This window comes from Stegostoma tigrinum, chromosome 1 (genome assembly GCF_030684315.1).
Source record: "Stegostoma tigrinum isolate sSteTig4 chromosome 1, sSteTig4.hap1, whole genome shotgun sequence".
Classification (NCBI taxonomy): domain Eukaryota; kingdom Metazoa; phylum Chordata; class Chondrichthyes; order Orectolobiformes; family Stegostomatidae; genus Stegostoma; species Stegostoma tigrinum.
This window is the reverse complement of record NC_081354.1, coordinates 135358172-135371979: the sequence shown is the minus strand read 5'-3', so window position 1 is coordinate 135371979 and position 13808 is coordinate 135358172. Positions and strand designations below refer to the sequence as shown.

At 41.1% G+C, this 13808-nt stretch overlaps 1 non-coding gene across 1 annotated transcript; it reads right to left on the bottom strand.

The window, feature by feature from the left end:
• Positions 1-3531: 3531 nt before the first annotated feature.
• LOC125460137 (U6 spliceosomal RNA) lies at positions 3532-3640 on the bottom strand. The gene has a single exon (XR_007249189.1). It is a non-coding gene; the product is annotated as a U6 spliceosomal RNA (small nuclear RNA).
• Positions 3641-13808: the final 10168 nt, after the last annotated feature.

Sequence of the window (13808 nt, the reverse complement as noted above, 5' to 3'; positions counted from 1 at the left end):
GGCAGAATGCCTCATCGCCAGAACTTTCAAACAAGCACGAGGACATTGCTTGGCTGGAGGTGAGAGGGGCTCTGCCAATGAGATCCTTTATGCATGCTCGGAATCTCTGCGCCACCGCAACATGCCCTCGAGGCGGCTGCGGGGGAGACGAGACTGCCAATCACCTCCTTCTGGAGTGTGCCTATGCACATGAGGTCTGGACGGAGATGCAGTGGTATTTGTCGAGGTTCGTCCAGAGCAGCTCCGTGATGCGGGACTCCATGCTCTATGTGCTGTTTCCCGGGACGCACACCGAGACCAACATCAACTGCGCCTGGAGGACCATCAATGCGGTGAAAGACGCTCTTTGGTCTGCCTGCAACTTGCTGGTCTGCCAGCTGAAAGAACTGACCCCGACCAAATGTTGCAGTCTGGCACACTCCAAGGTCCAGGACTACGTGCTGAGGGACGCACTCAAGCTTGGGGCAGCCGCCACCAAGGCGCGGTGGGGAAAGACCACCGTATGAAACCCCTCGTCCCGAATAGAAAAAAGGGCCCTATCTGGTAACGGCCCAGCTGGCGCCTTCCCCAACTGGTCAGGGGGCCAACGGAGACTGTGCGGGGAGACGACTGCCGGGGTATTTTCTTTGCTCTGTTTTTTTTCTTCTTTGTTTTTTTTCCCTTTACTTGGTGTACGTACCCCCTGGGTAACCCGGAGCGGCTTGCATGACTGGGTAGGTGTATAAATGTTTTATTTTTTGTTCACCTTATGAATAAAGTGTATTTTTTCAAATTAAAAAAAAGTGATGAAACATCTGAAAACTAACCTTCCAGCTCAGCGAGCAAACTCACATCCAGAACAAAGAAAATTACAGCACAGGAACAGGCCCTTCGGCCCTCCAAGCCTGCGCCGATCGAGATCCTCTGTCTAACCTATCATCTATTTTCTCAGGGTCTGTGTCCATTTGCTCCCTGCCCATCCATGTACCTGTCCAAATATATCTTAAAAGACGCTAACATGTCTGCATCTACCACCTCTGCTGGCAACACGTTCCAGGCGCCCACCACCCTCTGCGTGAAGAACTTTCCCCCTCTCACTTTGAACTCATGACCCTTGGTAACTGAGTCCCCCACTCTGGGGAAAAAAGCTTCTTGCTGTCCACCCTGTCCATCACTGGCATGATTTTGTAGACCTCAATCAGGTTCCCCCCTCAATCTCGTTCTTTCTAATGAAAATAATCCTAACGTATTCAACCTCTCTTCATAGCTAGCACCCTCCATACCAGGCAACATCCTGGTGAACCTCCTCTGCACCCTCTCCAAAGCATCCACATCCTTTGGTAATGTGGCGACAAGAACTGTACACAGTCTGCAAGAAAATGGTGAAACCCGCTCGCAATCCACTTTGTCCAGGAAAAAACAGGACAAATCTGACCTGACGAGTTACTACCCTATTAGTCTGCTCACTTATTGAGGAGGAAATAGCGATGTAGTGATCCAGCCGCCCAGCCTCGCGTTCTCAGGTCAAGGGCTCAAATCCCATGATTAAAGCCGGTGAAATTTAAATTCAGTTAATACATCTAGATTTTAAAGCTTGTAATAATGGCCAAAACACTATCATAAATTGTTTCAAATATGTGTCTGTTTCACTAACAACTTTTAGGATAAGAAATCTGTCAGCCTTACTTAATCTGGCTGACATATGAGCAATGGCTTACAGCAATGTGGTTGATTTTTCACTGTCCTCTGAAATGGGCTGGGAAGCCATTTAATCACTCAAGAGTAATGAAGAAAGGGCAAAAAATGTTGGGAAAATCCCATGAAAGAATACAGAAAAGTCTTTGTTGGAATTCAAAACCTGTAACTGCCCAATTAACAGTGACAATTCTACAATTACACAGACTGCAGTGATATAAGAAGGCAGTTCAATAATGCCTTCTCAAGGAAAATGAGCGTTGGCAACAAATGTTTACCTCTCCAATGAGGCCCAACTCCATTAACAATTAGAAGAAAAACTGAAATTTGCTTCAAATAGTTATTTTTCACCATGGAATTTTTGTTTTAATCATGTCTCCTGCTCTTTTGTTTGTGATTCTTCAACCAAAGGGAGGAGTTTGTCCCTATCTACTGTGTCTAGGTTCATCATAGCTTGTATACCTCAACCAAATCTCCACTCAGTCTTCTTGTCTTCAAGGTATAATGGTACCAACTTCTTCTGTCTATCTCGGCAACCTAAGCTCCTCATCCCTGAAATCTCATTTGTGAATCCATCATTATTATTCAGTTCAACGAACTCTGATGTTCAGTACAAGTTATTGGTGTAGATAAATAGTGAATAATCTGCAAATACTCTGTGAAATCATAGTCATTGTGACAAAATCATCACAATGTTCTCTGTACAGATCTGCAAAGTACAGAAAGCAAACAAAAAGAAGCTTCGACGTTTGATTTCTATTGCTCAGAGTCCATCCCCACAAATAAAGACGTTCAAGTTGATCAAATTGGAGCAACAGCAAAAGCCTGAAATACCTGTTACAGTCGCCAGGGTCAAGTGGCAATCTTTAAAGATCATTTCCAGAATGAAAATCATTACAGCGAAAATCATTGAAAGCATACTGTCCGGGTGCATAATGACCTGGTATGGCAACTGCTCTGCCCAGGGCCATAAAAACACTACAGAAGGTGGTGTGCACAGCCCAGATCATCACAGAAGCCAGCCTTCCATCCACAGACTCTGTTTATGTGGCTCGCTGCTGCAGAAAGGCAGCCAAGATCATCAAAGACCCATTGCATGCTGGTAATGATCTCCTACAACTTCTTCCATCATGCAGGAGGTACAGAAGCCTGAACACACACACGAACGGGTTCAGGAACATCTTCTTACAGTCCATTATCAGACTGTTGAATGGACTCTACTCTCAAATAATGTAACCTGTATGGCTCCAAGTCACAATGATCTGTACATCCTTTGCTTGCTGTAATCTGCCTGTACCATTCGTAAACAAAGCTTTTCATTGTATTTTGGTCCACGTGACAATAAAATCAAAATCAAATCAAATGTCATGAAGAAAAGATATTCAATGAATGACAGAAATAAACACTGATTTATTACAGCTAATTACAATTGTGTAAAACGTGAACTTTTACCCCAGATACATATTTTTATTATTTCACTTTTACATCGTGTTTGTCAATATTATGCCTTTATGGTCATTTTAAAAAATATAATGCTTATACTAATTTTAAACTTTTACATGAAAACAAATTAAACACCAACTTTAAAAAAAAGAAAGGATACACAAACCCCACATTCTGCAAGCCAAACAAAAGTCTTAAAATAAATTATTTTGAGTTTCTTAGACAATTTCAGACAAGAGATGATGGTGATGATGAGCTTCATTTCAACTATTTCTGCTCAGTGTGGTTTTATTATTATCATCATCCTGCTCATATTGTTTTCAATTTTCTATTCTGTTCCAAGTTTCATTTTAAGAAGATCTTCAGATTGTCACTGTGTTTTTGGTCCTCGATCCCCAGATGAATAACTTTGTTTTAAATATGGAATACAACATTTATTGTGTGACATCTTTGTGTAGAGGCCATGCTAATCTTCCCTGTATCACCCCAACACCAGTATATGTGCTGCAGATTATCTGAATAATGTAGGTGAGGTATCATCACTTAGCTTGACTCTAATAGTTTCTTTGTGCATTTATTTGAAACTGTACGTGTTCTGTTCAATTCCTGTGATTCTGAAAGTGACTTTCTAAATAATGATCGTAGTGTTTTGTCCATCACTGAATTAAAATTTCAATAATGAGCAGACATGGTTTGAATGTTTTTAATGTTCTGATGGCCTCCAGCATCATTGATGATAAGGAGGTTGACCACCTTTTGTCATCAACACACTGGAGAAATTCTACAAAAAGCAGGGCTATTCTCTCTGTTGATACTTCCAGTGAAATGCAGTTGTATTCTTTGTAACAAATAAATATATTTAAAATTATTCGAGAAATGGATATCAAACAAAATCCACACCCTGTGCTCATTATGTGGGTCCTTGGCACACAATGACCAGAGTCGGTACTGTTTGCTAATTTCCAAGAAAAATTTTTACTTGGTCCCCGCATGTTATTAAAGAGGACTTTTCGGGGTTCACTGGGCAGAATGGGCTGTTATACTTTCACACAAGCTAAACAATATTGGATGGTCCATTCGGCTTTATTCTTAAACAACATTTCTGTGTTATCTTATAAAACCAAATTGCTTGCAATAGCTTGCATGGCCTTTTCAGGCCATACAAATCATAAGACAAAGAAGCAGAAGTAGACTATTTAGTCCATGAGTCTGTTCTGCCATGCAATGAGATTATGGCTGATTTGATAATCCACAACTCTATTTTCCTGCCTTTACCTCATAACTCTTAGTTCCCTAACTGATTCAAAACGTGTCTTTCTCAGCCTTGAATATACTTAATAATCCGGCCTCAACAGCACTCTGCAGTAAAGAATTTCACATGTTCCCTATACTCTGAGATAAGAAATTCCTCCTTATCTCAGTCTTAAATTTATAACCCCTTACTTCGAGATTGTGTCCTTTGGTTCCAGACTCTTCCATAAGGGGACACAATCCCTCCCCATCTACCTTGTCAAATCCCTTACCAACCTTTTATTTTTCAATAAGTTCGCCTCCCATTCTTTTAAATTCTAAAGTGTACAGGCCTAATCTGCTTAGTCTCTTCCCATAAGTCAGTACTTTCAGTCCTGAATACAACCTAGTGAACCTTCTCTGGATGGCCTGTAATGTAGGTATATCATATCTTAGATAACGAGCCCAAAAATTTTCACAGCTAGCTTTTTGCGATTTATGACCGAAGATCCCCAAATTTCCCTCTGTTCAGTAGCTTTCTGTTGTCTTTCTAAATTAAAATAGTATTCAGCTCCTTTAGTCTTTCAGACAAACCATACAATCTCACATTTTCCCACATTATATTCCATCTGTCAAGTTTTTACTCACACACTTAAGCTATTAATATTCCTCAGACTTCTTGTGAGATTGTGCCCTCACCATGTGCCTTTCTGTCTACTTTTGTGTCATCCTCAAACTTGGCCATACTATATCCACTTTTCTCATCCAAGTCATTAATACATACAACAACAAATTGTGGCCTCAGCACTGATCACTGTAGCATCCACTAGTGACAGGTTCCATCACGGGGTGGCATGGCAGCCCGGTGGCTCAGTGGTTAGCACTGCAGCCTCACAGCGCCAGGGACCCGGGTTCGATTCCAGCCTCGGGCAACTGTCTGTGCGGAGTTTGCACATTCTCCCTGTGTCTGTGTGGGTTTCCTCCAGGTGCTCCGGTTTCCTCCCACAGTCCAAAGATGTGCAGGTTAGGTGGATTGGCCGTGCTAAATTGCCCGTAGTGTTTAGGGGTGTGTGGGTTATAGGGGGATGGGTCTGAGTGGGATGCTTCAAGGGGCGGTGTGGACTTGTTGGGTCAAGGGGCCTGTTTCCACACTGTAGGGAATCTAATCTAATCATGCCATGTATTTCTAAATGTTCTGCTATTATATCCTTTGCAATAGAATCCAATACATTACAAGTAACAGGCAATATGCCAAGTGGTTTGCAGCGATCTGTTTTTGAGTCCTCCACTCTTTTAATAAGTGTGTTCCATTGGCATTTTTCCAATCCTCTGCTACTTTTCTGGAATCTAAAGACCCACTATCTCGGCAGCTCCTTTCTTTAATGTCCAAGGATGCATTCCATCAGATTCAGGGAACTTGTCAATGTCTAGGCCATTCATTTCCCTAACAGTTCTTATCTAATGGTAGTTAGTGTATTTATTTGCTGTCTTCCTTTGGACCGTTAAATATTTAGTAATTTTGGATTGCTTTTAATGTGAACGTTGATCCAAAATATTTATTTGACTCCTTTGCTATTTCTTAGTTTTTCATTACTACTCAGCTCCTATTTCAGGGGGAGGTGATGGCCTAGTGCCATTATCACTGGACTGATAATCCTGAGACCCAGCTGACATTCTGGAGACCCAGGTTCAAATCCCACCATGGCAGATTATGGAAATGAATTCAATAAATATCTGGGATTAAGAATCTAATGGTAACCATGAATCCACTGATGATTGCTGGGGAAGACCCCATCTGGTTCACTAATGTTCATCAGGGTACGAAATCTACCATCCTCACCTGGTCTGGTTTTTCTGGATGTGAGAAATGCTAAAGGCAAAAATCCACTTGCAGCAGTAGTGTACAAGGAAAAAATACATGAAGATTGCATGAAAGATAAAGCAATAATCATAAGGAATTTTAAGCTGCATGTAGACTGTAAAAATCAGATAGGCAAATGTAGTCTCAATGAAGAGCTCATACTCTTTGATCCCTTTGGAACTATATCTATTCTTTCTTGAAAGCGTTCAATTTTTTGGCTTCAACCACTTTCTGTGGCAGAAATTCCATAGGCTCAACCTCTCATGATGAAGAAATTTCTCTTTGTCTCAGTCCGAACTGGCCTACACCATATCCCCACATCTCCATTTCCTACCTACTAACCTCATCTCGCCCCATTGACCTGTCCATCCTCCCCAGACTGACCTATCCCCTGCCTACCTCCCCGCCTACACTCACCTATACAGGCTCCATCCCTGCCCCTTTAACGTATCTGTCTCCTCTCCACCTATCTTCCCCTCTATCCATCTTCAATCCACCTCCCCTTCTCTCCCTATTTATTTCTGAACCCTCTCCCCTCCCCCTTTTCTGATGAAGTGCCTAAGCCCGAAACGTCAGCTTTTGTGTTACTAAGATGCTGCTTAGCCTGCTGTGTTCATCGAGCTCCACACTTTGCTACCTTAGTTTATAACCCCTGGTTCTGGGCTCTCTGGTAATTTCAAATATCCTTCCCACTTTTATTTTGTCTACTCTTGTTAGAACCTTTCTTCTAAACTCAAATGCATTTTGTCCTGACCAATCCAATCTATCAAAAAATTGGCAGATTAGAAGATTGGGCAAAATTTGAATAAAAGCAAAGAATGTTGAAAGATGAAGAGTACGGTACAAAAGTAAACAAGCTAGAAATATTAAAATGGGCCAAAAGAGATTCTATCGATATCAAAAAAAGTACAGTAAGGCTTAGTAAATTGGAGATAATGGGGACTGCAGATGCTGGAGATTCCAAGATAATAAAATGTGAGGCTGGATGAACACAGCAGGCCAAGCAGCATCTCAGGAGCACACTTAGTACTTTGGACATTGGTTCTATAAGTAGAGAGTCTGTGGGTTAATAATTTAGAAAAGGCAGTAGAAAATGTATTGAACCAATGTATTTTATTGGTCTTCACTGTAGTGAGTGCAAGTAACAGCCCAGAAATAATTATAAAGCTAGAATTAAAACATTTTAGCAGGAAATTTAAAACAGTCTAAGGCTCTCAGGCAGAGTCAACTGACCTCCTTCTGCACTGTAAACGCCTATAAGTAAATGTGTTAGAAGCTGTTTGGAGAAGGTTTATTAGACTAATACAAAAACAGAAATTGCTGAAAAAGCTCTGTGGAGAAAAATCAAAGTTAACGTTTTGGGTCCAGTGACCCTTCCTGATAATTCTGAGGATAGAGTTCTGAGGAAGGGACACCGGCCCCAAAATGTTAACTCTGATTTCTCTCAACAGATGCTGCCAGGCCTGCTGAGCTTTTCCAGCAAATCTGTTTTTGTTTCTGGTTTACAGCATCCGCTGTTCTTTCCATTTTTATTAGACTAATACCTAGTTTGAATGGCAATGGATGGGTGGGAGGTTCTTACGAGGCAAGGACAGACAGGCTAGGTTTATGTCCTTTGGAATTTAAACGTAAGAGGCAAGTTAATTGAAATATTTGAGATTTCCTGAGGGGTCCTGACCTGGTGGGTTTAAAGAGGATTCTTCTTTGTGTGGGAGAATCTAGTCCCAAAAGCTAATTAAAATGGCACCCGTTTAAGACAAAGGGAAAGCAATTTTTTTTTGCATGACAGAAGATACTAAACTCTCTTCCTCAAAAGGTGTGGAAACACAATCTTTGAATATGTTTAAGGCTGCATTAGATAGATTTATGATAAGGTGCTGAAAGATGAACTCAGTAGATTTGGATCATGTGTGGAGACAGAAGCAAAGTCAATCTTTTGAGTTGGATATCTGAAAAAAATCATATTGGACTCAAAATTTTAACTCCCCCCACCCCACAGATGTTGCCTGTTGCCAGATGTACTGATTTTCTCCAACACTTCCTATTTTTATTACAGATTTCCAGCATCTGAAGTACTTTGCTTTTATTATGTTGCAATGAAAGGTCATCCAGGGTATGCAAGAACGTCAAGTAATTAGATCAGCCATGATTTTTTAAAATTCATTCACAGGATATGGCATTACTGGCCACGCTAGCATTTTTGTGTGCATCCCTGACTACCTAGAGGGCATTTCAGAGTCAACCACGTTGCTGTGGGTTTGGGGTCACATGAAGACCAGACCAGGTAAGGATGGCAGATTGTGTCCCAAAGGACATTAGTGAACCAGATGAGATTTTCCTGATAATCAACAATGGTTTCATGGTCATCATTCAGCTTTCACTTCAAGATCTGTTTTATTTTTCTTCTTGAATTCAAATTGCACTGTCTGCCATGGCAGGATTCAAGCCCAGGTTGCCAAAACATTACTTGAGTCTCCAAATTAATAGTCCAGTGATAATACCACAAGGCCATCGCCTCTCCTTACCGATGCATGTAGGCTTGAGACCATCACCTCTCCTTATTGATGCATGCAGACTTGAGTCCCAACTCCTGCTTCCCATTTGTTTGTACAAATACATGATCCACAAGATATATTTCAGCCAATCTTGCATGTACTAAATCATTTTTTTTTAAAGCAGGGCAAGTTTCCAGATCATGATACATACAATGATTCAAAAAATTACTCCTAATACCTTAATATGTCATTTCTGTAATGCTTGTTGAAGTTGCTACCACATACATAAAGCATGTATGCATAAAACACAAATGAATTTATACTGTATTTATGTGAAGTGATTCATTTTATGTACTATTTATGTATAATAAAAATGAAAATGTAGCTTTAAATATCATCGAACACTAATCATGAATCCTAAAACCTGAATGTTTAAGGTGCTGCAGTGAAATGGCCAAGGCCAGATTTATTGCCAGCAGTGAGAATGATTGATATCATTGTCAATTTGTCTATTTTTCCAGTGAACTGTGAGGGTGTGCTCACAGAATGGAATAAAGTGAATTTGTACAACATGTCTTTCTGATCCACAGTAAGAGGTGATGATGACATACTTGAGTGTTGGTGCATTTGCAATGCTAATACAATTTCATTGCACTTAGAAAATATAGAAATCATGCAGACCTCATGTTAAGCACATTAGGCAATAAAAAATACTGAACAGAAACAAGTACAGTAGTCATCTCCTCAGGCAAATGAAAAACTGCACTTCTGCTGCGGCACGTATTTGAAAACTTAATGATGCACATCAGAGATTCAATAAGATCAAATCTAAAGCACCACTACATTTCTGTGTTTTTTTAACCCATCAAAGAGTCAAAATATTGGCTGCAGATGTCGACAACTTCAGGATTTACCATCATCAACACTAATAACTGTTTCCTCCATCAATGATTACTTGTAAATCACATCTATTTTGACACTGAAGGGCTATAGGAATCCCAAGCGACCCGTTCAGCTATCTATCATGACGGGCTGTTAATATGATAGAAAGAAGAGATGGGATTACAAATTGCCTGCGGATGGTGTGTACCAGGCCTCATTAAATTTTAAGCACTTCATGAATTTAATCTTCATATCTGAAAGATAAATATATCCAAGTCATGTATGATTAATAACAGCTGGGATTCAATTAAGGCACAGATTCTATTAAAAACACAATAATGACAACAAATAAAGTATCAAGAAAGATGACGAAGGGCCAAATGTGTCATTAGTCAAATCATTACAGTAAGGACCATGGTCATTTAGGCAACATCTGTCCATATAAGCCCCTGCACATGAGAGATATGGAAATTAGGTGAAAAAGGAAACATTTTCAAACATCAAATTCAAGTAAACAGGTTTTTGCTGATATACAAAGGCAAGTGGTGAAAAGTATCAACTGTTGTACCATTCATACACTGTTTTAAGTTGAGATAAGTGTCACAAAATATCCCGAACACAGTAGAGTCTGACCTATTTGCTTAGGCCAAGGTGTATCAAATGAGGATTGTGCTTTCTTGGCAGGGCTCCAGGTGCCATGGAGATGCTAGTACTGACCAGCAGGAAAATTAGGTCATGCCAGTTTGGGCCAATGCCATCCTGCCTCCAGAAGGAGGGGCAATCATTGAATGAGACAGAAATGCTCAACAGATTTTGGAAATTGATTTTCCAAAATGATCTTCGAACTGTGGCTACATTTAAAGGGGTGGGGTAGAACAAGAGAAGAGATGCTTGTGACTGGGCCAATTTCTTGTTTTTCAATTAGCAAAGCTGCCCAGTAAGTGCTGACATTTCAGCACAGATCCCACCAGCTAAAGTTGATATCACGGCCAGAGGATAACAAAAATTGTAGAGTATTCAAGAGTAAGCAAAGGACAACTAACAAAAATGCTTAATAAAGTGTGGAAGATGATACAAGCTACCATTCAAAGGGGTATAGATGCAATAGTCACTGGCCCATTTGTGCATATTCCATTGAATGCCAGGCAGTGTGGGTCATTAAGTACATTCTAATATTTTTATTCGTTAAGAGAAACAAAGGTCATGGGGAAATGACAAGAAAGTGATTTGGAGGTTATCACATCAGCATAAACTTATTCATCTTTGTTTAGATTTAATAGGCTGAATTTTGCCCTTACTTCCTATGATCTTAAGGTCTTAGTGTGTAATGCTGAAAACTAACCTAGACATAGGTGTACCATTCACAACGTTAAGAGGCCCATCCTTCATGGCTGTTTTTTCCTATTGAATGACTTAGATTTATATCATTCTATTCTTCATCCTTGAAGTTCTTCATCCTTGACCCTCCATCTTCAGCTGCTTCATCAATGATCTTCTTGCCATCATAAGGTTAGAAGTGGAGATGTTTGCTATTGATTGCACAATGTTCAGCGCCATTTGTGACTCCTCAGAATTTCAAGCAGTCCATTTTCAAGTGCAACAATATCTGGACAACATCTGACAAGCTGCAAGTAACATTCATGTCACACAAATGCCAGACAATGACCATCACCAATAAGAGATAATCTAACCATCGCCCTTTGGCATTGACTGTTGCTATGATTACAAAGTCTCCCACTGTCAACATTCCGGGGGTTATTAATTGACCCGAAATTCAACTGGACTCATCGCATAAACACAGTGTCTACAAGAGCAGATCAGAAGCTAGGAACACTGCGGCAAGTAACTCACTTCCTGATACCCCAAAGCCTGCCAACCATCTACAAGGCACAAGTCAGGAGTGTGATGGAATACTCCCCACTTGCCTGAATGGGTGCAGCTCCAATAACACTCAAAAAGCCTTATATCATCCAGGAAAAAGCAACCCTTTTGATTGGTACCACATCCATAAGCATCCACTCCCTCCACCACGGACGCTCAGTAGCAGCAGTGTGGATAATTTACACAATGCACTGCGGAAATTCACAAACACTTCTAACTAGAAGGACAAGGGTGGCACAGTGGCTCAGTGGTTCACACTGCTGCTTCACAGCACCACGGAGCCGGGTTCGATGCCAATCTTGGACAACTATCTGTGTGGAGTTTGCACTTTATCCTCATGTCTCCATGGGTTTCCTACAGGTGCTCCGGTTTCCTCCCACAGTTCAAAGATGTGCAGGGTAAGTGGATTGATCATGATAAACTGCTCGTAATGTCCAGGCATGTGTAGCTGAGGTGGGTTATAGGAGGATGGGTCTGGGTGGGATGCTCCAAGGGTCGGTATGGACTTGTTGGGCCTAAGGGCCCATTTTCACACTGCAGGGATTCTATGATTCTATTTCAAATTCTATGACAAGGGCAGCAGATGCATGGAAGTACCTGCAAGCTCTCGTCCAAGACTTTCACTTTCCTGACTTGGAAATATATCACTTTTCCTTCACTGTCGCTGGGCCAAAGTCCCAAAATTCCCTCCCAAATGTCATTATGGGTCAACCCACCACATGTGGACCACAATGGTTCAAGAGGCAGCTCACCACTACCTTCTGAAGGACAACTAGGGATGGGCAATAAATGCTCACCAGCCCGTAATGCCCACATCACACAAATGAATTAAAAATGCCAAGTGCCTTGCTTCAGTACAAAAGAAAACTAAAGGTTTATCTTGAAGTAGAAAAGGAATACCTCCTGCTTTACTTATTAGTGCTAGATTAATAATCTTTCATCTGTAATTAAGCAGGCATTAACTTAACTGTAGCTTCAGAAATTGTGAAGGCAAGTTTGTTCTCTGTCCTGCCCCATTTTCCAGCAGGAAAGAAGCATCTATGACATGAAAGTCATGGTCATTACTATCTTTGAGATGATTGCAAAATAGATAGTGAGAGTTAACATTGAACATAGAACAGTACAGCACAGTACAGGCTCTTCGGCCCATGATATTGTGCCAACCTATTATCCCACTAAGATCAAACTACTCCGCATACCCAACATTTTACTGTCATCCATGTGCTTATCCAAGAGCTGCTTAAATGTCCCTGATGTGTCTGACTCCACTACCACTGATGGCAGCACATTCCACACACCCACCACTCTCTGTGTAAAGAACCTACCTCTGACATCTCCCCTATGCCTTCGTCCAATCACCTTAAAATTATCGCCCCTTGTAATAGTCATTTCTGCCCTGGGAAAAAGTCTCTGGGTATCCATTCTATTTATGCCTGTCATTACCTTGTAGTTTTGCTGGAAAAACAACTGGCTCTTAGACTACCAAAAGTCGCTGTTCATTAAGTACCATCTAAACGAGCAGTCAGTCAGCTAGTCATTGCACAAAAACTGCCATAAGGGCCTGTGCTAATGCTCATCTCCAGTTAGAGAAGCAATGCCATTCAGTTGTCCTTGTCAAGATATTAATTAATTGTTAGGATATGAGCTTCACAGTCAAAACCAAAGTCTATTGCTTATCCCTAATTTCCCCAAAGAAACTACTATACAGCCAATTCTTTTGGAATGAATCATGTCAGTAGAGTGAAGATGCTTGCACTGTGCTGTCAGACTCAGAAATCCAGAATTTGGACATGGCATTGATGAAAGAACAACAATACAATGCTAGCACAGACTGCATGCGGCTTGGGGGGGGGGGGGTGGAATCTTGCAGGTGGTGCTGGTGTCTTCATTCATCTTCTACATGATAGAGCTTGTGAGCTCAGAAGGTATCATCAACTGTTCCAAGGTGATCAAACCCCAACAACCACAACTACCTTCATTTATATGAAGCACTCAGTGTCCTGACCTGGACATGGCTTCGCCATTCCTTCAGGGTCACTGGGTCAAAGGTCTGCAACTCCTTTCCTAAAAGCACTCTGGGTGTGTTTGCGCCAAATGGACTGCTGCATTTCAAAATGGCAGCTCACCACTACCTTCTCCAGATCAATTAGGGATGGCCAATAAATGCTGGCCAGTCAGCGATGCTCACAAGTCAAGAACAATTTAAAAAAGATACTTCAACTTGTGGAAATTACCCACCACTCTAAGCCCAGTGATTTTCATTGAATTCAATTTCCCCATGGCTTCTTAAGGTCGAACTTGGTCAAGTGCTGCTTTGAAAACCATGACAAACATCACCTCAC